Here is a 21,671-nt window from a genome sequence, read left to right on the forward strand (position 1 = left end):
TCATGTTATACATTATCACTCAATACAAAACAAAATATATTTGGCTATCTGCAGTAAAATTTCTAATAATGGCAAGGAAAAAACAACTGAAGATATACCCAACCAGATACATCATTTTGTTAATGAAAAGAAGAACATTCAGTTCATTATTCCTATTATTTCCTATGCGTACAATGCTTCAGAGAATCTGATCACAATGAGTCCACATTCAGGATGAATATGAAATAATTGAAGGTATATCAATGAATATTCATAAATGTTCCTCTGCTGCTATATAAGTCGGAAGACCATTCTGTAAGGCACAACTGAAGAGTTTGTGCACTGAACCATTGACAATTCAGGTATCTTCAATTCTGATTTACAAAATTGGGAAGTGATTTACCTGCATCCTTGTACAAAATGAGAGCTAACGATTAATTACTACTGGTAAGGGAATATTTGTATAATGAACACTATCATTTTACTTTGACTATAGACTAAACTATGAAGTCTGAAGTAGGAACTTCTCTGTCCAGAAAGCAAAGTCTAATAGAAGATGCTCAGAAGGAGAAAGAAGTGCCAGAAGTGACCGCATCTGATCCCATGGCTGTAACATCTGATCATCCTGATGAAGGCAGAAGCATCTTGAATATAATTTTTACAATCAGGAACACCACTGCTTCTCATTTTTCTAGCAGCCTCAAGATTTTAGAGGTAATGTTCATTTTTTACATTATTCCCAGTTAGTACGACTTATAAGTAAATGAAGAAAGAAGTCAATGTAATGTACTACAACATCAGCTTGTATATATTGATTGATGGGTAATTTAGCCGTACAACTATTGCTTGTTATAAAAACTGCACCAAGCAGCTAAACTTCTTCGGCTTCCTATACGTAAAGCTTCTCATATAAGATATGCATTTTCTTGAATTGAAATCATATTACTAATCTATTTTTCATCTCTGCAGTGACGTATCTATCTAATCTCTTTATATATATATTTATACATATACAATACTGTATATACTGTATGAATATATATATATATATATATATATATACGCATATCTTGAAGAATATTTCCCTGTAAAACTGTGTGTAAATTACATAAATAATTGTTCTATGTAAAATCTCAATTTAAAATCGCATTGCAGTCGGATCACATTCGCATGTAAATTGGATTTAAATCAGATGCTGGGTGTTACATTCGGATTGTACTTGCATGAAAATTGCATGACACTTGCATGACACTCGTCAGATGTTTTAGGACCGAAATCGGAACTTTTTTTCACGGTGATAGGTATGAGCTCATAAAAGCAGCCCTGGCACACAAACAACAGCAACCGACATACTAAATCACTGTAGCATTGAAGCAGAGTATATGCACAGAATAATACAGATACTAAGAGTTTCAGCCAGTATACAGAATCAGAAAAGAGGTACTGTGCAATGTATATATACAGTACAGGAGAAGTGGCTCTGTGCAGCTGTATATATATATATATATATACTGTATATATATATATATATATATATATATATATATATATATATATATATATATACAAAATAATACAGAGACTGAAAAATTATACTTGGTATATAGGACAGGAGAAGTGGTACTGTGCATTGCATACATATATACAGAATAATACAGGGACTGTGAATTACACCCAGTGTACAGGACAAGAGAAGTGGTACTGCACAGTGTATACAGTGGGTACACAAACTATTCAGACCCCTTTACATTTTCACTCTTTCTTTCATTGCAGCCATTTGATAAATTCAAAAAAGTTCATGTTTGACTAAAAAAAACAACAGAAATGTAGAAATTTTTGCAATTTTGTTAAAAAAGAAAAACTGAAATGTCACATGGTCATAAGTGTTCAAACCCTTTGCTCAGTATTGAGTAGAAGCACCCTTTTGAGCTAGTACAGCGATGAGTCTTCTTGGGAATGATGCAACAAGTTTTTCACTCCTGGATTTGGGGATCCTCTGCCATTCTTCCTTGCAGATCCTCTCCAGTTCCGTCAGGTTGGATGATGAATGTTGGTGGACACTGGACAGCCATTTTCAGGTCTCTCCTGAGATGCTCAATTGGGTTTAGGTCAGGGCCCTGGCTGGGACAGTCAAGAATGGTCACAGAGTTGTTCTGAAGCCACTACTTTGTTATTTTAGCTGTGTGCTTAGGGTAATTATCTTGTAGGAAGGTGAACCTTTGGCCAAGTCTGAGGTCCAGAGCACTCTAGAAAAGGTTTTCATCCAGCATATCTCTGTACTTTGCCACATTCATGTTTCCTTCAATTGCAACCAGTCGTATTTACTGCTTCTGAAAAACACGCTCTTAGTTTGATGCTGAAACCACCATGTTTCACTGTTGGGTTTGTATTGGGCAGGTGATGAGCAGTGCCTGGTTTTCTCCACACATACCGCTTAGAATTATCAACAAAAAGTTCTATCTTCGTCTCATCAGACCAGAGAATCTTATTTCTCATAGTCTGGGAGTCCTTCTTGTGTTTTTTAGCAAACTCTATGCAAGCTTTCATATGTCTGGCACTGAGGAGAGGTTTCCGTCGGGCCACTCTGCCTTAAAGGCCCAACTGGTGGAGGGGTGCAGTGATAGCTGACTTTGTGGAACTTTCTTACATCTCTCTACTGCATCGGTGGAGCTCAGCAACAGTGATCTTGGGGTTCTTCTTTACCTCTCTCACAAAGGCTCTTGTCCCACAATTGCTCGGTTTGGCTGGATGGCCAGGTCTAGGAAAACTTATGGTGGTCCCAAATTTCTTCCATTTAAGGATTTTGGAGGCCACTGTGCTCTTAAGAAACTTGAGTACAGCAGAAATTCTTTTGTACCCTTGGCCAGATCAGTGCCTTACCACAATTCTGTCTCTGAGCTCCTTGGCCAGTTCCTTTGACCTCATGATTCTCATTTGGTTTGACATGCACTGTGAGTTGTGAGGTCTTATATAGACAGGTGTTTGCCTTTACAAATCAAGTCCTATCAGTTTAGCTAAGCACAGCTGGACTCCAATGAAGGAGTAGAACCATCTCAAGGAGGATCACAAGGAAATGGACAGCATGTGACTTAAATATGAGTGTATAAGCAAAGAGTTTGAATGCTTATGACCATGTGATATTTCAGTTTTTCTTTTTTAATTTGCAAAAATTTCTACATTTCTGCTTTTTTTCAGTCAAGATGGGGTGCAGAACGTACATTAATGAGAAAAAATGAACTTTTTTAAATTTACCAAATGGTTGCTATGAAACAGAGTGAAAAATTTAAAGGGGTCTGAATACTTTTCATACCCACTGTATACAGAATAATACAGGTACTGAGAATTACACACAGGATACCGGACAGATGAAGTGGTACTGTGTATTGTATATAAATGCAGAATAATTCAGGCACTGAGAATTACACACAGTATACAGGACAGGAGAAGTGGTACTTTGCAGTGTATATATGCAAAATAATAGGGACTGAGAATTACACCCAGTATACAGGGCAGAAGTGGTAGAGTTCATGCAGTATATATATACAGAATAATATAGATACTGAAAAATACACCCATCAAACAGGGCAGAAGTAGTACTGTGCAGTGTATATATACAGAATAGAGTTGAGCGACTTTTGTTTTTTTAGGGTCGCGTTTCGTTTCGTGAAACCCGACTTTTCCAAAAGTCGGGTCGAGCAAGATCGTCCGATTATAGGGAAAAGTCGGGGTCGTCCCGAAACACGAAACCCAATGTAAGTCAATGGGGAATAAAAGTCGGCAGTGAGAGGAGGACAGGAAACACACCTACAGTGCCCATTTGAATGCCAAAAGCATCAATTCTTCTTACTTAAGCTTGTCAACCTTAATTAACTTCATAATACAAGTTACGCACTGAAAAATAGTACAATGAAAAATACCTCACTTTTTACATCTCATGACGAGGCCCATCTATTTCTCCATACCGAATCATTGGTCCCATATAATGTTTGAAACAGTATATGATGAGCTCCACATAATGCTACAGTATATGTTGGTCCCCATGGATGAAGCTCCACTGTCTTATGGGCCCAAATAATGCTCCAAACATAATGGGCCCCATTTCTAATGCTCTAGTGTATAATGGGCCCTGTAAATGCTGCTCCAGTGTCTGATGTCCACCTTTGGAATGTTCCAGTGTATGGTGGGCCCCATCTATCATTCTCCAGAGTATAGTGCTCCCCAAAAATTGCTGTCCCAACATTGAAAACAATCAAATAAGTCTCCTCGCTAGGGAATCCCTGTACTTGTCTGGACAGGTGCTGTAGCTTGCTTAACAGCTCGCCAGCCGTTCTCACGCCCAGTATGGATTGCACGTGATTGCACAAAGGTTAGAAAGGGTACCGTATCCCTGGATAACATGTATGGATAGCGTACACATTCAAAATATATGTCTCAGGAGGCAGGCTCAGACGGTGTTAGGCCACGTATGGATTGCACGTGATTGCACAAAGGTTAGAAAGGGTACCGTATCCCTGGATAACATGTATGGATAGCGTACACATTCAAAATATATGTCTATACAGCATGAGGCAGGCTCAGACGGTGTTAGGCCCAGTATGGATTGCACGTGATTGCACAAAGGTTAGAAAGGGTACCGTATCCCTGGATAACATGTATGGATAGCGTACACATTCCAAATATATGTCTCAGGAGGCAGGCTCAGACGTTGTTAGGCCCAGTATGGATTTGACGGCCCAGATTACACAGCGGAGGAGCAGGGAGAGGTAAAGATTGCAAATGCTGGGGCCCTGCCCAAGCAAGGGGGGCCCACTCGTGGGCGTCGGTACTGGCACTGGGCCCCTCATAGTACAGCGGTGTGTCTGACGGCGGGTGTGCACCACCACCGTCAGAGACACTTGATTGCACTATGAGGGACCCTGTGCCAGTGCCCGTGCCCAAGAGTCGGCCTACCCACCTGTCCAGGGCAACGGCACTCGCACGGTGTCGTGCGCTAGGTGTTGACCCCGGCCATGGGGGGGGAGGCAGCACAGTTAGGGAGTTTTAGAAAGTGGCATATGTTGATGTTGGACATTCAGCTGATGCAAAAGGCGAAATAAGTGAAGTACCAGGAAGAGGTGGACCAAAGCAAGCCATTTTTCTGTCACCCTATGTGTCATCAGGGGAAGGTGGGACAAAATCCTTGGAAACCCATGCGTGGTTCATTTTAATGAAGGTTAGATCATCCACATTTTGGGTTGACAGACGGGTCCTTTTTTCTGTCAGGATTGATCCAGCTGCACTGAAGACTCTTTCCGATAGCACACTTGCAGCTGGGCAAGCGAGCTCCTGTAAGGCATATTGGGCCAATTCAGGCCAGGTGTCCAGTTTAGCGGCCCAATAGTCAAAGGGGAATGACCTGTGTGGGAGAACATCGATATGGGAGGAAAAGTAGTTTGTAACCATAGTTGACAACTGCTGTCTCCTGTCACTTTCCATCGATGCAGTATTACCAGTTGTGTGAGCGGTATTTGAAAAATCAGTCCACAACATTGTCATGAAACCCCTGTCTCCAACGCCACTTCTGCTGTGTGCACCACGAACACCTCTGCCAAGCTGCCCCCGGCCCGTACGGCTCGTGTGAGAACCATCACCGCTGCTGTGTGCTGGGAATGCCTCAAGCAACTGATTTACCAGAGTTGCTTGTTTATTAGCCAATATTAGGTCAAGGTTCTCCTGTGGCATGATGTTTTGTTATTTGCCTTTATAGCGTGGATCCAGGATGCTGGCCAACCAGTAGTCGTCATCGTTCATCATTTTGGCAATGCGGGGGTCCCTTTTTAGGATCCGCAAGGCATAATCTGACATGTGGGCCAATGTTCCCGGTATCAATGATGCACTGCGAGTGCTGGGTGGAGGAGCACTTTCTGGCAAATCCAAATCCCTCCAGTCACGCACAAACCCTGTTCCAGACCTTGCCACGCCAACATTTTCACTTGCCCCACGAGATGCATCATCCTCCCCTAAGTAATCATCCCCATCATCCTCCTCCTCCTCCTCTTCTTCCTCCACCTCGTCCAGGAGAGGTCCCTGAGCAGACAATGGCTGAATGTCATCAAGGATTCCCTCCTCCTCTTCCTCCTCATCAACATTGGCTGCAGACGCCTGCTCCTTAAGGTGCGTCAAAGTTTGCATGAGCAGACGCATAAGTGGGATGCTCATGCTTAGGATGGCGTCGTCTGCGCTTACCAGCCGTGTGCATTCCTCAAAACACTGAAGGACTTTACAAAGGTCTTTCAGCTTCGACCACTGCACGCCTGTCAACTCCATGTCTGCTCTCAAAGTGCCTGGCTGTGTATCCTCCCACAAATGCATTATGGCCTGCCTCTGCTCGCACAGCCGCTCCACCATGTGCAGGGTGGAGTTCCACCTTGTTGCAATGTCGATAATGAGGTGGTGGTTGGGAAGGTGGAGCAATCGCTGCAGCTTCTGCATACGAACGGAGTGTACAGGCGACCGGCGGATGTGCGCGCACAGTCTTCGCACCTTCTGGAGCAGGGCTGTTAACTCCGGATAATTTTTGAGGAAGCACTGCACCACCAGGTTCAAGGTGTGAGCCAAGCAAGGTATGTGGCTGAGTTTTGAAAGGGCTATGGCTGCCACAAAATTACGGCCGTTATCACTAACTACCTTGCCTGCCTCAAGATGTACACTGCCCAGCCATGACTCAGTTTGTCGCTTCAAGTACTCGGCCAGCACCTCGGCGGTGTGTCTGTCGCCCAAACACATCATCTGCAACACAGCCTGCTGACGCTTTCCACTAGCTGCTCGATAGGGGGACACATCGTGTGCAACAGTGGCAGCTGCAGATGGAGTGCTCGTACGACGGCGCTCTGTGGACGAGCTTTCGCTTCTGGAGGAGGAGGAGGAGGAGGGTCGAACGCCTACAGCCAACTGTTTCCTATACCGTGGGCTAGGCAGCACTGTCCCACCACCGCTGTCCCCTGTGGACCCTGCATCCACCACATTAACCCAGTGCGCAGTGATGGACACGTAACGGCCCTGGCCATGCCGACTGGACCATGCATCAGTTGTGAGGTGCACCTTTCCGCTCACTGACTGCTTGAGTGCATGGACAATGCGGTCTTTCACATGATGGTGGAGGGCTGGGATGGCTTTGCGAGAGAAGAAGTGGCGACTGGGTAGGTCATAGCGTGGTACTGCATAGGCCATGAGTTCGCGGAAAGCTGTGCTTTCCACCAACCGAAAGGGCATTATCTCAAACGAGATTAGTTTGGCAATGTGGGCGTTCAAACCCAGTGTACGCGGATGAGAGACTGAGTACTTTCTTGACCTACTCATAGTGTCTGGGAGGGTGAGCTGGACTTGAGAGCTGCATATGGTGGAAGTAGCGGTGGACAGGGCGGACTGAGAGAGGGTTGATGATGGTGATGGAGTTGGTGTTCATTCTGATGGCCTAGAATCAGTCTTTCGTTGATATAACAGTGGGATTCCCTGACTGCTGTGGTCTTGCAACGACACCTCAACATTTGCTGCTGTGCTAACCGGTGGGCTTACAGTGGGGGAAACAATGTAGCGTTGCTGACTACCTTCGTTGTGATCAGTTGCACATGTGGCACTTGAGGTTTGGTGTTGTGTCCACGCTTGCAAGTGCATGCTGGTTAAATGTCTAAGCATGCAACTGGTATTCAAATTTTTCAGATTTTTCCCTCGGCTAAAGGTCTTTGCGCACTTCTTACAGATAACCTTGGCCTGATCATGAGGATTTTGTTCAAAAAAGTGCCACACTGCACTCTTCCTACTTTGGCAGACATTTTGCGGCCTAGCACGCTGTGATCTTTTGACCCTCTGGACAAGCTGTCCAGCAACTCTTTTGATGTTTGGAACCTGTCTTTGGAGTGCTCCGGGCCTGCCAGATAACAGCTGTTGCGATGTCGATGTCTGCTGTGGATGCTCCTCATCTGAGCTATTGGAAGCAGCACCCTCTTCCCCCAATGGATGCCAATCTGGGTCAACAACTGGGTCATCCATCACCTCCTCTTCTATGTCATGTGCACCTTCCTCTGTGTCACCGTGTATGGTGGTATAGTGTGCGGGAAGGGGCACCTGAGTCTCATCAGGGTCAGAATCTGGCTCTGTACACTGCGAGGTCAATGTAGTGCTCTGAGTGAATGTACCAGCAGAAAAATCTAGCAGTGGCTGTGCATCAGTGCACTCCATGTCCGATTCATCTTGGACTGGGGAATTCACGATTTGACTTGATAACCCAGGCATGGTATGTGAAAAGAGCTCCATGGTGTAATCTGTAGTGTGGCCTGCCGCATCCTTCACTTTTGGCAGGGGTGAAGGACACAAGGAAAGGTGTTGTTCCTGACCAGGAGCCTCCACTGACGACTCAGTGGTTTTATTTTTTGAAACTTCAGAAGAGAAAGCATTAGAGCTGGAGGCTGTGTCAGCAATGTAAGCCAAAACTTGTTCCTGAAGCTCCGGCTTTAAAAGCGGTTTACCTACTCCCAGAAAAGGGAGCCTTCGAGACCTTGTGGAGCCAGACGATGACGCAGGCTCAACACCTCCTGCCTTAGGTGCTATTGTGCTTTTGCCACTACCAGCAGATGCACCACCCCACCACCATCAGTACTAGCTGGTAACCCCCACCCACTTCCATGGCCTCTTCCACCATACTTCCTCATTTTTGGAAAAATATACCCAAAATACCACCAGCTATATGGTACTGTAAAACAAGGTACAAGGTGTATATAGTATTGGGGAGAACTGGAAGTTCCCTAGAGATTTTAGGAGGCTGAACTATTATCTCAGGCCCGCTATAGATTACACCTCAATTTAACAGGCTGAAATAGGCAGGTGTATGACCAGGTATAAGGTGTTTATATAGTATTGGGAAGGGGAACCTGAGTCTCATCAGGGTCAGATTCTGGCTCAGTACACTGCGCGGACAATGTAGTGCTCTGAGTGAATGTACCAGCAGAATCATCCATCAGCGGCTGTGCATCAGTGCACTCCATGTCAGATTCATCTTGGCCTGGGTAATTCACCATTTCACTTGATAATCCAGGCATGGTATGTGAAAACAGCTCCATGGAGTAATCAGTAGTATGGCCTGCGTCATCCTTCAATCTTGGTTGGGGTGAAGGACACAAAGAAAGGTGTGGTTCATGAACATGAGCCTCCAATGACGACTCAGTGCTTTTACTTTTTACAACTGAAGAAGAGGAGGCGATAGAGCTGGAGGCTGAGTCAGCAATGTAAGACAAAACTTTTTCCTGATGCTCTGGCTTTAAAAGCGGTTTGCCAACTCCTAGAAAACTAAGCGTTCGAGGCCTTATGTAGCCAGACGATGACGCAGGGTCAGCACCTCCTGCATTCGGTCCTATTTTGCTCTTGCCACTACCATCAGATCCACCACCAACACCATCATTACCAGCTGCCAACCCCCGCCCAATTCCACGGCCTCTTCCACCAGCCTTCCTCATTTTTGGTAGAAATGTAGACAAAATTCAACAAACTATATAGTAATGTAAAACAAGGTACAAGGTGTCTATAGGACAGGGGAGATTTAGAATTTCTGCACACACTTGTGGACAGTGGACACTTTTGGATTGTGTGAGGCCCACTGATATCTGAGCGCTATGTGACAGGCTCGATGGCACAGCTGTGACCAAAGTGACGAGAGGATAAGGGAGATTTTGAATCTCTGCGCACACTTTTGGACACTGGACACTTGTGGATTGTGTGAAACCCACTGATATCTGAGCGCTATGTGACAGGCTCGATGGCACAGCTGCCTGTGACAAAAGTGACGAGAGGATAATGGAGATTTTGAATCTCTGCGCACACTTTTGGACACTGGACACTTGTGGATTGTGTGAGGCCCACTGATATCTGAGCGCTATGTGGCAGGCTCGATGGCACAGCTGCCTGTGACAAAAGTGACGAGAGGATAATGGAGATTTTGAATCTCTGCGCACACTTTTGGACACTGGACACTTGTGGATTGTGTGAGGCCCACTGATATCTGAGCGCTATGTGACAGGCTCGATGGCACAGCTGCCTGTGACAAAAGTGACGAGAGGATAATGGAGATTTTGAATCTCTGCGCACACTTTTGGACACTGGACACTTGTGGATTGTGTGAGGCCCACTGATATCTGAGCGCTATGTGACAGGCTCGATGGCACAGCTGCCTGTGATAAAAGTGACGAGAGGATAATGGAGATTTTGAATCTCTGCGCACACTTTTGGACACTGGACACTTGTGGATTGTGTGAGGCCCACTGATATCTGAGCGCTATGTGACAGGCTCGATGGCACAGCTGCCTGTGACAAAAGTGACGAGAGGATAATGGAGATTTTGAATCTCTGCGCACACTTTTGGACACTGGACACTTGTGGATTGTGTGAGGCCCACTGATATCTGAGCGCTATGTGACAGGCTCGATGGCACAGCTGCCTGTGACAAAAGTGACGAGAGGATAATGGAGATTTTGAATCTCTGCGCACACTTTTGGACACTGGACACTTGTGGATTGTGTGAGGCCCACTGATATCTGAGCGCTATGTGACAGGCTCGATGGCACAGCTGCCTGTGATAAAAGTGACGAGAGGATAATGGAGATTTTGAATCTCTGCGCACACTTTTGGACACTGGACACTTGTGGATTGTGTGAGGCCCACTGATATCTGAGCGCTATGTGACAGGCTCGATGGCACAGCTGCCTGTGACAAAAGTGACGAGAGGATAATGGAGATTTTGAATCTCTGCGCACACTTTTGGACACTGGACACTTGTGGATTGTGTGAGGCCCACTGATATCTGAGCGCTATGTGACAGGCTCGATGGCACAGCTGCCTGTGACAAAAGTGACGAGAGGATAATGGAGATTTTGAATCTCTGCGCACACTTTTGGACACTGGACACTTGTGGATTGTGTGAGGCCCACTGATATCTGAGCGCTATGTGGCAGGCTCGATGGCACAGCTGCCTGTGACAAAAGTGACGAGAGGATAATGGAGATTTTGAATCTCTGCGCACACTTTTGGACACTGGACACTTGTGGATTGTGTGAGGCCCACTGATATCTGAGCGCTATGTGACAGGCTCGATGGCACAGCTGCCTGTGACAAAAGTGACGAGAGGATAATGGAGATTTTGAATCTCTGCGCACACTTTTGGACACTGGACACTTGTGGATTGTGTGAGGCCCACTGATATCTGAGCGCTATGTGACAGGCTCGATGGCACAGCTGCCTGTGACAAAAGTGACGAGAGGATAATGGAGATTTTGAATCTCTGCGCACACTTTTGGACACTGGACACTTGTGGATTGTGTGAGGCCCACTGATATCTGAGCGCTATGTGACAGGCTCGATGGCACAGCTGCCTGTGACAAAAGTGACGAGAGGATAATGGAGATTTTGAATCTCTGCCCACACTTTTGGACACTGGACACTTGTGGATTGTGTGAGGCCCACTGATATCTGAGCGCTATGTGGCAGGCTCGATGGCACAGCTGCCTGTGACAAAAGTGACGAGAGGATAATGGAGATTTTGAATCCCTGCGCACACTTTTGGACACTGGACACTTGTGGATTGTGTGAGGCCCACTGATATCTGAGCGCTATGTGACAGGCTCGATGGCACAGCTGCCTGTGACAAAAGTGACGAGAGGATAATGGAGATTTTGAATCTCTGCGCACACTTTTGGACACTGGACACTTGTGGATTGTGTGAGTTCCACTGATATCTGAGCGCTATGTGACAGGCTCGATGGCACAGCTGCCTGTGACAAAAGTGACGAGAGGATAATGGAGATTTTGAATCTCTGCGCACACTTTTGGACACTGGACACTTGTGGATTGTGTGAGGCCCACTGATATCTGAGCGCTATGTGACAGGCTCGATGGCACAGCTGTGACAAAAGTGACTAGAGGATAAGGGAGATTGGATTGCTTTTAAAAAAGCAGTTTGCGGAGCAGTGGGTAAACAGCAATGCCAGCGTGTCAGGAAGCCTTAAAAGGCAGCCCAACAACCAACACCACTGATACACCACTATATAGCCTCCCCTTGCACTGCACACACAGTGACTTGTGTGTTGTGCAGGCCAAATCGCTAGCAGCAGAAGCAATTTTTTTGTCTTCTTCCCTGCCTAACGCTCTCCCTACAGAATCAGCAGCAACCTCTCCCTATACTAAGATCGGCAGAAGTAAGATGGCGGTCGGCGTGCACGCCCTTTTATACCCCCTGTGACGCCCACCAAAGCAAGCCAATCACTTGCATGCCCTTCTGAAAGATGGTGGTGACCCGTGCCTAGGTCATCACGTTGCCCACAGTGTCCGTGGATCCTGATTGGCTGAAAAAGAGCACAAAACAAACTTTTGAAACGCGACTTTGGCGCGTAAGTCGCTGACCTCGTGGCCGACCTCATCCTAGGGTCGGGTTTCGTTTCATGAAACCCGACTTTGCCAAAAGTCGGCGACTTTTGAATTTTTTCGACCTGTTTCGCTCAACTCTAATACAGAATAGTAAAGACACTGAGAATTACACCCAGTACACAGGACAGGAGAAGTAGTACTGTGCAGTATTAGAGTTAAGCGAAACGGGTCGGTCAAATTCATAAGTCGCCGACTTTCGCTGAAGTCGGGTTTCATGAAACGAAACCCGACCATAGCGTGAGGTCGGCCACGAGGTCGGCGACCCAAGCGCCAAAGTCACGTTTCAAATGATGTTTCCAGCACCTTTTTTCAGCCAATGATGGAGGACGCACACTGTGGGCAACGCGATGACATGGGCATCGGTCACCACCATCTTTGAGAAGGGCATGCAAGTGATTGGCTTGCTTTGTGTGGCGTCACAGGGGCTATAAAAGGACGTGCACGCCGACCGCCATCTTACTTCTGCCGATCTTAGCATAGGGAGAGGTTGCAGCTGCTGATTCTGAATAAGGAAGAGCATTAGGCAGGGAAGAAGAACAAAAAAACTGCTTCTGCTGGTAGCGATTTCCACTGTACAACACAACAGTTTGTGTGCAGTGACAGGGGAGGCTATATTTTTTGTGCATCAGCTCTGTTGGTTATTAGGCTGCCTTATAAGGCTCCCTGATAGCTTCATTGCTGTGCAAACTATTTTTTTAAAAGCAAAAATACTTTTCTTCCTCTTTTCTGCAGTTACCAAGCGTTCATTTTTCCACACTTTTGTGTGCAGCAGCCCTGCTTATTAGGCTGCCTGCTGCCATACTTGGACTGAGAGCATCATTGTCAGCCTCCTAAAATCTCTAGGTAGATTCAAATTCTCCCCAATACTATATACACCTTGTACTTTGTCATACACCAGCCTATTTCAGCCTGTTAAATTGAGGTGTAATCTATAGTGGGCCTGAGATAATAGTTCAGCCTCCTAAAATCTCTATGGAGCTTCCAATTCTCCCCAATACTATATACACACCTTCTGCCTGGTCATACACCTGCCTATCTCAGCCTGTTAAATTGAGGTGTAATCTATAGTGGGCCTGAGATAATAGTTCAGCCACCTAAAATCTCTAGGGAGCTTCCAATTCTCCCTAATACTATATACACACCTTGTGCCTGGTTATACACCTGCCTATTTCAGCCTGGTAAATTGAGGTGTAATCTATAGTGGGCCTGAGATAATAGTTCAGCCTCCTAAAATCTCTAGGGAGCTTCCAATTCTCCCCAATACTATATAAACACCTTATACCTGGTCATACACCTGCCTATTTCAGCCTGTTAAATTGAGGTGTAATCTATAGCGGGCCTGAGATAATAGTTCAGCCTCCTAAAATCTCTAGGGAACTTCCAGTTCTCCCCAATACTATATACACCTTGTACCTTGTTTTACAGTACCATATAGCTGGTGGTATTTTGGGTATATTTTTCCAAAAATGAGGAAGTATGGTGGAAGAGGCCATGGAAGTGGGTGGGGGTTACCAGCTAGTACTGATGGTGGTGGGGTGGTGCATCTGCTGGTAGTGGCAAAAGCACAATAGCACCTAAGGCAGGAGGTGTTGAGCCTGCGTCATCGTCTGGCTCCACAAGGTCTCGAAGGCTCCCTTTTCTGGGAGTAGGTAAACCGCTTTTAAAGCCGGAGCTTCAGGAACAAGTTTTGGCTTACATTGCTGACACAGCCTCCAGCTCTAATGCTTTCTCTTCTGAAGTTTCAAAAAATAAAACCACTGAGTCGTCAGTGGAGGCTCCTGGTCAGGAACAACACCTTTCCTTGTGTCCTTCACCCCTGCCAAAAGTGAAGGATGCGGCAGGCCACACTACAGATTACACCATGGAGCTCTTTTCACATACCATGCCTGGGTTATCAAGTCAAATCGTGAATTCCCCAGTCCAAGATGAATCGGACATGGAGTGCACTGATGCACAGCCACTGCTAGATTTTTCTGCTGGTACATTCACTCAGAGCACTACATTGTCCGCGCAGTGTACTGAGCCAGAATCTGACCCTGATGAAACTCAGGTTCCCCTTCCCGCATACTATACCACCTTACACGGTAACAAAGGGGAAGGTGCAGATGAAAGTGCAGGTTCCTTGAGCAGGTGGGGGAGCATACTCATGGGCGACGGCACTGGCACAGGGCCCTTCATAGTACGCAAAAGTGTCTCTGCCGGTGAGAGGGCCCACCCGCCGTCAGACACACTGCCGTACTATGAGGGGCCCTGTGCCAGTGCCGTCGCCAACGAGTGGGGCCCCCCCTGCTTGCTCAGGATCACAACACTTGCACAGTTGAAATACTTACCTCTCCCTGCTCCACCGCCGTGATGTCTTCCGCATTTCCTGACAGTGACATTCTGGCCAGAGAGCGCAATGACATCACGTCTGTACGCCCTCTGCCTAAACAGTCCAAGTGCAGAGAGATGGAAGATGGGGACGACGAGGAGTCCAGACTAGTACAGGGATTCCCTAGCATGGAGACTTATTTAATTGTTTTAAAGGTTGGGACAGCTATTTTTGGGGAGCACTATACTCTGGAGAATGATATATGAGGTCCACCATACACTGGAGCATTCCAAAGGTGGACATCAGACACTGGAGCAGCATTTACAAGGCTCATTATACACTGGAGCATTAGAAATGGGGCCCACTATATATGGAGCATTATTTGGCCCCATAAGACAGTAGAGCTTCATCCATTGGGATCAACATATACTGTAGCATTATGTGGAGCTCATCATATACTGTATCGAACATTATATGGGACCAATGATTCGGTATGGAGAAATATATGGGCCTCATTACTCTGTATAGCGCACTATGCGGTGGCCATAATACTGTATGGAGGAATGTACTGTCTGTTTTTGGAGCTATTGGAGAAATTAAAATGGATATCAGTCATGTGATGTAAGAAGCGAAGTATTTTTCATTGTACTATACCGCTATTTCTCTGCCGTATCAGAGGATCATGAATTGTGGCATGTGTTAAAGGAGCCCATCGACACTCTTTGGCCCTGGGCCCACGAAAATCTGGAGGCAGCCCTACCCCCCCACAACTTTAGCCAAATAACCCCCAGTTTTCAATGCCTAACTATTATTATAAAGTAAATTAAGGTTGACAAGCTTAAATAATAATTGATGTTTTTGGCATTAAAATGGGCACTGTAGGTGTGTTTCCTGTTCTCCACTCACTGCCGACTTTTCTTCCCCATTGACTTGCATTGGGTTTCGTGTTTCAGTCGGCCTTCGACTTTTCACGATAATCGGCCGATTTCGTTCGACCCAACTTTTGCGAAAGTCGCGTTTCATGAAACCCGACTCGACCCGAAAAAAGGCAAAGTCGCTCATCTCTATGCAGTATGTTTATGCAAAATAATACAGATACTGAGAATTACACTGAGTATACAGGACAGGAGACGAGGTACTGTGCAGTGTATGTAAATAGATTAATGCACATACTGAGAATTACAGTAAAAAGAAAAAGACTAGCTCACCCACATGCAAGATTCATGTGACTTGGAGAAGATGAAAGTTTTGTGTCCTGACATAAAGCAGTCCAAAAGAAGTAGAGGAAGTCCAGCTTCGTGATCATGGTAAACACTTTATTCTCGGTGTAAAAAAGTATAAAGAAATGAGTTAAAATATCATGATAATAAAATTAAAATTCCACCAACGCATTTTAGGTAAACATACCCTAAGTCATGATTAGGGATGAGTGAACCTTCCAAGGTTTGGTTCACCGAATGTCCCGATGTTCGCCGAACGCACCCGAACCTCATTAAATTCAATGGGAGGCAAAGCCAAACGTCTACAGAACACCATAAGGGGTGACAAAAAGCTTCTCAAATAGCTAAAGTTAGGGGGCAAACACCATGAAAAGTGACATCAATTGACCCTCTAATTTACTAATGACACAGCAGCAGTCAGCCATGGGCCATGCATGAGGTAAGGGGTCATGGATATTAACCCCCTCAGCCTAAAAATACCAGGACGCAGCCCAGAAAAAGTACATTTATTAGATGCGTCAATTCTGGCACTTTGACTTGCTTTTCCCACTTGCCATGTAGCAGTGGCAAGTGGTGTTCATATTTGTGGGATTGATGTCACCTTTGTTTTGTCAGATGACATCAAGCCCTGAAGTTAGTAATGGAGAGGCATCTATAAGACACCTATCCATTACTAATCTTATAGTTATATGGTAAATAAAGACACATCAAGAATAAAGTCCTTTAATTAATAATCTTTAGTTTTTTTTATAATAATCTTTATTTTTTTATATAGCTCTAACATATTCCGCAGTGCATTACAGTTTGCACACATTATCATCACTGTCCCCAATGGGGCTCACAATCTAAATTCCCTATCAGTATGTCTTTGGAATGTGGGAGGAAACCGGAGTACCAGGAGGAAACCCACGCAAACATGGGGAGAACATACAAACTCCTTGCAGATCTTGTCCATGGTGGGATTCGAACCCAGGATAACCACTGAGCAACTTTACAAAGAAGTGTAAATCCGCACAGTGGGGAAGCCCACTCATTGCACAGGTGTTGCGTGAACTAAGCTGCAGGCATATATACAGCAATGAATGCTCCGTGAGCCGAGGTGCCACTCCAAAGAAAACAGCCACAATAAATGCCAAAATTGAAAGAAATGGACGGCACACACCGGTTAAAAAAGCTTCTTTATTCCAATACTTTAAAACATCGGCGTCGGGAGGATGGGAGCAGGAATGGAAGAGGTGACAGCTGTTTCGCGCTGCAGTTGCGCTTCTACTTTTGTCCCTTCCACTCCTGCTCCCATCCTCCCGATGCCGATGTTTTAAAGTATTGGAATAAAGAAGGTTTTTTAACCAGTGAGTGCTATCCTCTTCTTTCAATTTTGTCCTTTAATTGAAATAATGACACAGACCCCTTTAATAATCTCAGTTAAACCATACTTATGACCCTGCCTCTTTCCAGCAAAGCCCTCGATCTCCTGTAAAAAAAACCTAAAATTAAAATCAACAATATACCATACCAGTCGCACCATGACCGAAGTGTGCCTTCCCCATCTCCAGCTCACCGTAACTCACTGACTAGCGAATTTGTGTCAACTTTATTATTGACATAGCACATTAGCCGGGAATTATGGGCTGGATTAAGATGGGACTACTTCCCTCTGACTTGCTTTAAAGCAGCTGGACACATGCAATTGAGCCCTGTGAGACTACCCGCTCTCAGCAGCTGGACACATGCAATTGAGCCCTGTGAGACTACCCGCTCTCTGTCAGGTGTACACATTTACTTCCTCTCACATTTGGGAAGATATATGCCTCTTTTGTCAGTTAGATTAATATTGGGCCACAATATATATATAAATATTATCTTTAAAAACATATTAATCTATTTGTGATTGCGGTATCAATATATATATTTATCTATCCTTTATGAGGAAAATCATATCTCCCTATGTTGTAGTATATATTGTGCCACACCTCATATACTTGACCTGCTGCCTCTTGCTCTACTCTGGATTTATGCTAAGCATGTTGTCACTTTATGTATTTATTATCATTAATAAAATATTTGTAATTATTTCCACAATATTTTGATTTGGGCCTCTATTTGTTCAGGGATTATTTTTCAACTCCAGTTAATATTTTTGATAATATCTTGGTGACTGGCTTTTGAAACTTGGATAGTTGACTCATGAGTCATTTTCATTAACGCTAATTATTGCCCATCCTATTGAAATTCTTTCTGTTATCCCTGACTGATTTAGTTAGTTTTCGGTTCTTAATATACCATATCTGTCTGTCATTCTGTCCCACGCCATAATCCATGTCTGGGGGAGAAATAGTTTTCAACCTGGACGGTGCCAAGATGCAGCCGCCCAGGCTGAAAACCACTTGTGACTGAACTGCTGCTAGCGCAGCCTCAGTGACTAGCGGTAACGTCACAGAGGCTGTGTTCCCATCCAAGTTGAACTGCGGTGACATCGGTGAGATCCCCACTAGGACTGTGAGAAAGTTTCAAGGTGCACTCCCGGTGAATTCGCTTCTGCACCATGCGACTTTCTCACTGTGCTAGCGGGGATCTCACTGAGGTTACTGTGGTTCAGCCCAGCTGGGAATGCAGCCTCAGTGACGTCACCGCTAGTCACTGAGGCTGCGCTAGCAGCATCTCATTCACCAGTGGATTTCAGCCTGGACGGTCGCATCTTTGCACCGTCCAGGTTGAAAACTCTTTATCCCCCAGACATGGATTACTGCATGGGACAGAGTGATGGACAGATATGATATATTGATATTTTATTATTTTACTTTTATTACAGGAGATTAAGGGCTTCACTGGAATTAGTCGTTTAAATAAAAATGAAAAACTGTGTTTAGTATTATCTAATATATAAAGCTCAATGTTTGTGTGTATGTATGTGTGTATGTCCGGGATTGGCATCTGCACCGTTGCAGCTACAGCCACCAAATTTTGCACAGTCACACGTCTGGACCCCGAGAGCATCATAGGCTATGTTGTGTGGTGAAATTTTAACCCCGCGCGTTCCAATCACCAAACAATTTTGCCTATTATTCTTATCATTTCTATGGTGTGATCGTCCTTCTGTAAAGCTGGAAATAACACAATTTATTACCGTGTCAACACAGACCACCCTCTGACACAGACTGCAGGGGGAGCCCAGTATCACACAGGATAGGATTAGATACACGGCTCAGCAGTCAGTATCACACAGGATAGGATTAGATACACAGCTCAGCAGTCAGTATCACACAGGAGAGGATTAAACACATGGCTCAGCAGTCAGTATCACACAGGATAGGATTAGATACACAGCTCAGCAGTCAGTATCACACAGTATAGGATTAGATACACTGCTCAGCAGTCAGTATTACACAGGATAGGGTTAGATACACTGCTCAGCAGTCAGTATCACACAGGATACGATTAGATACACGGCTCAGCAGTCAGTATCACACAGGATAGGATTAGATACACAGGTCAGCAGTCAGTATCACATAGGATAGGAATAGATACACGGCTCAGCAGACAGTATCACACAGGATAGGATTAGATACACAGCTCAGCACACAGTATCACACAGAATAGTATTAGATACACGGCTCAGCAGACAGTATCACACAGAATAGGATTAGATACATGGCTCAGCAGTCAGTATCACACAGGATAGGATTAGATACACAGCTGAGCAGTCAGTAACACACATGATAGGATTAGGTACACGGCTCAGCAGTCAGTATCACATGGGATGGGGTTAGATACACGGCTCAGCAGACGGTATCACACAGGATAGGATTAGATACACTGCTCAGCAGTCAGTATCACACAGGATAGGATTAGATACATGGCTGAGCAGTCAGTAACACACAATAGGATTAGATACACAGCTCAGCAGACATTATCACACAGGATAGGGTTAGATACACATACACACGTTGTTTATCAAAAGGCTCTTGAATGAGTTGAAAATAAAATACTATCAATACTTGGGTAATCGTTTCGTTAATTTGTGTTGCAAATCTGTAGTGTTGAATATATGATGTGAAATGTTTTTATGTGCAATATAATAATTATAAGGTTATAACTAACCACAGTTGGTTACTATGCCCAGGCAACGCCGGGCTCTTCAGCTAGTTTCAAATAAAGGACTTTATTCTGGCTGTGTCTTTATTTACCATACAACTTTAGGATTAGTAATGGATAGGTGTCTTATAGACGCTTCTCCATTACTAAGCCATGGGCTTGATGTCACCGGATAATACAAAGGTGACATCAACCCCCCATCCATTACCCCACTTGCCACCACTACAGGGCAAGTGGGAAGAGCGAGGCTAAGTGCCAGATTTGACACATCTTAGAGATGTGTTTTTCGGGTTTGGCTGAGAGCTGATGTTTTTAGCCTGGGGGCAGTATCCATGGCCCCTTCTTTGGCTATTAAATTCAGCCCGCTGCTGTTTGCATAGCCTTTGCTAGTTGTTAATTATAGGGGGACACTACATCATTTTTTTAGGGTCCCCCATTTTAATAGCCAGTGAAGGCTACGTACACAGCTGTGAGCTGATATTAATAGCCTGGGAAGCTCCATGGGTATTACCCTCTTCCCAGGCTATAAACATCAACCCCCAGCCATCGGCTTTCCCTCTGCTGGTATGAAAATTACGCGGGAGCCCACGCCATTTTTTTCAGAAAAATAATCTTGTATTAATTAAATACATGTACAGTAAGCTTCACACACACTGTACTAATTGTATTTGTCACTGACATCTATATATCTACCTTTTCTATTTGTATTCATTGTGTGTAATCCATCTCTTCTATCCTGTCGGCTCCTGCTGTCATTTTACACTACCGCGGCTGTTGAATTACCAGCTTTTCTTCTATCAATGTAATATACATACTTATATATGTGTGTCACTGACATGAGTATATATATATGTATTCTATGTGTATATATGTATTCTATCTATTCTTTTCTAACCTTTCACACTTTGATTTTACTGAATGCAACACATGAGTAGCCGGCATTTGGGGGGACCCCTCTGTTCTTGATAACCAACCTTGCTGAAGCGGACAGCTGAGGGTTGCAGCCCCAGCAGTGAGTTTTCCCTGGCTGGTTATCAAAAATACAGGGGAACCATGCAGGTTTTTTTTTATTATTTATTTACACTGCAGGAACGGCTGATGAATACACTCATCCGCTGCTCCTGCTCTCACTGTTATTAGAGGCAGCAGGTGTCAGCTGTTGGGACCTGTAGTCCTATCAGCTGACACCAGTGACCGGAGGTAAACTTTATACCTCCCATCACAGCTGTGGGCTCACTGTCAGTATCTAGTCCTGGAATCTGTTTCTCTTGCCCTTAGACTTGCCCTTAGTTAACATGGATCTTGATGTTTCCACGTCGGCCATCTTGCTTCCTGCCAAAGCTGTATATAAAGCCAGCACCTGCTCTGATTCATTGCTTGTGTATTATGTATTGGACTTTGTGCCTCTGCAGTCCCAAGCCTGGACTTACTATCCCTGTTGGTCCTCTCTTAACGGCGGAGTCCTCTGCCAACCTGCACGTCTGGATCCCTGCCTGCTGACTGAGTGATTGCTGAACACTTGACTTCAGGAACCTCTGCCTGACTACACCTGCGGTGAAGTAAGAACTCCAGCCAGCTAGTGTGTTCCTCCGCTCTGCAAGAGTCTGTGTCTTGTGCCCGCA

The 21,671-nt window shown here is 45.0% G+C and overlaps 1 long non-coding RNA gene across 1 annotated transcript in view; it reads left to right on the forward strand.

Annotated features, from left to right (window-relative positions):
• The first annotated feature begins 308 nt into the window (after positions 1-308).
• The window catches only part of LOC141089003 (uncharacterized), a 48,492-nt gene continuing 27,129 nt past the window's right edge, over positions 309-21,671 (forward strand). The window contains exons 1-2 of the long non-coding RNA XR_012232126.1: positions 309-341; positions 476-693. This is a non-coding gene — a long non-coding RNA (uncharacterized lncRNA). The remainder of the gene's footprint in view (positions 342-475; positions 694-21,671) is intronic.

This window comes from Dendrobates tinctorius, unplaced genomic scaffold, assembly GCF_039654945.1.
Source record: "Dendrobates tinctorius isolate UK_male_01 unplaced genomic scaffold, ASM3965494v1 ptg000043l, whole genome shotgun sequence".
In the NCBI taxonomy this organism is placed as follows: Eukaryota; Metazoa; Chordata; class Amphibia; order Anura; family Dendrobatidae; genus Dendrobates; species Dendrobates tinctorius.